The following is a 2,388-nucleotide window of genomic DNA, read 5'->3' as shown; positions in this document are numbered from 1 at the left end:
TTTATTTTGTTATTAATTTTTATAGTTAAAAAGTATAATGGAGAATTTTGTAATACAAGGTGTTATTACATTGTACAAAATATTCTTTTTGAGAGATATCGAGTCTGATAATGATTCTGAAGAAGAGGAACTAATAGAATTATACGCTGAAAAATTATTAAATTCCGAAAAAAATGTTCCATCTCGAATAAAATATTTTATTGAGCATACAGTATTAAACAGTACTCCAAAGGAATTTCAATCACACTTCAGAATAACACAAGAAGCGTTTGAGTGGTTATATGGTTTAATCTCACCACATCTACAAACTTCTCGTTCCAGTGGTCGACAAACAATAGATGCACAGAAGCAAATTCTTTCCGTCCTTTGGATACTAGCCACCCCTGATAGTTATAGGTTATTAATAATAATTTAATTTATTGCACAATATTATTGGATATAATTAAATAGTAATAATAAATTCGTTTTTTTCCAGTTTATGCATAAAAGTAAATTTATTATATTATCTGGACAGATATATATCCATATTATATATAGTATATCCATATTATTTCTGATCAAACGAATATTAGTACATTTTAAATAAAACTGTTTATACTACCTGTAACGTATCAACATTATATATAGTATCTACATTATTGTTAGTATAAATAGTTTTATTTAAAATGCTAATATTTATTGAAACGGATATGCTTTGTAAACGGATCTGCCTAGATAATATAAATCGACCTTTAATAATTTTTTAATATATTGATTAAGTCCAGATGATTCTTTTATAATTAGTAATTTGAAAGTTCGTTTACAGTATAATTAATAAACATTTTTTATTTTAGATCAATTGCTTCAAGATTTGATGTGGGCAAATCAAGCCTCTTTGCTTGTTTTGTTAGAGTAATAAAAGCTCTCAATAAAATTGCTCCTAAAATGATAGTTTGGCCAACGGAAGATGAAGCTATAAGGATCGAACAGGGATTTTCTTGTTTTGCTGGAATTAGAGGAGTTATAGGTGCCATCGATGGAACTTTTGTTCCTATAAAAGCACCAAAAGAAAATGCTGAAGTATATATTAATAGAAAATGTTTTTACGGTATTACGTTGCAAGGTATTTGTGATGATAAGATGAAGTTTACAGACTGTTTTACTGGTTATCCCAGTTCTGTCTCTGACGTGCGAATTTTCAAGAATTCTGATATTTACACACAGTTTATTAATAATTCAAATATAACTTTAAAGAAAATAATTTTATTATTGGGGATAAAGCTTACCCGAATAAAAAATGGTGTATATCACCTTATATAGACCGAGGTAATTTAACAAGACGGCAAAAGAATTTTAATACAGCTCATGCAAAAACTCGCCAAGTCATCGAAAAGAGTTTTGCGTTATTATTTGGTCGATTTCGTCGCCTCAAGTATCTAGATATGAACAGAATAGACTTAATTCCAGCTACAATAATAGCGTGTTGTGTTTTGCATAACATATGCTTAAACCACCCAGATGAATTAATAAATATGTATGAAGAAGAAGGACGAAACTTTGTTGTGGCTAACATAGTTGAAGATATTCAAGTAAATCTGCAGAACAACTTACACGCGAAGGAACGGTTTTACGAGATATGTTAGCGCTAAATTTTTAAAACTATCATTTAAAAAAATAAATATATATTGTATTCGCTATGTTTACAGCATTTTGCACATAAATATTAATGAACAAAAGACAAACTTAACATTATTTTTCAATAAAGAAAATTTAAAATATAGGATAAAAAGTGTCTTTATTCAAATAAATATAGTTTTACATGTTATTTGAACATATAAGCATCTCCTGTTTAAATATTACTTAAAAGTACACCTTTTATTAAAATATAATTTTGAGATATACATAATATCACAGTTAAGGGGATGCTAAACCGATTACCCAACTCAATCAAGGTCGATAGACCTTGTACAGACTTTTTTAATTCCAATTTCGATAATAGTGGTGACATCTTTGATTTAGTTTTTACATTATATTATATAATATATATCATTCTGTCTTACTCAAACGCATACATCTGTTCTTATTTAACATATGCCAGCACCATCTAACGCAAGACCGCGCAACTACTGCTACACGGAATTTCGGCTCTGTTGACAGTCCCAGTCTTCGCAAAGCACCTGTATACGTGTACTTTCTATTCGGTGGAAATATTTCTTTTCTAGACTTTCAATCTTAGTTCTACAAACTCGGTATCGTTCGTTTCAATAATGTGACCTCAGCTGCACGCTTATTTTCAAGATATGGACTCTAAAGCTCTTATATCAAGCAAATATATATCTGAGGTGACAGTTGTACGATCCAAAAGTAAGTGAATTTTTAACGAATCTGAAACTTTTTTTCGATTTTTTC

General features: G+C 29.2%; 1 pseudogene; it reads left to right on the top strand.

Annotated features, from left to right (window-relative positions):
* The first annotated feature begins 37 nt into the window (after nt 1-37).
* LOC108757366 (putative nuclease HARBI1) lies at nt 38-1,710 on the top strand (annotated as a pseudogene).
* The last annotated feature ends 678 nt before the right edge of the window (nt 1,711-2,388 follow it).

This window comes from Trachymyrmex cornetzi, unplaced genomic scaffold (genome assembly GCF_001594075.2).
Source record: "Trachymyrmex cornetzi isolate Tcor2-1 unplaced genomic scaffold, Tcor1.1 scaffold4441, whole genome shotgun sequence".
NCBI lineage: Eukaryota > Metazoa > Arthropoda > Insecta > Hymenoptera > Formicidae > Trachymyrmex > Trachymyrmex cornetzi.
This window is presented reverse-complemented; position numbering and strand designations above follow the sequence as displayed.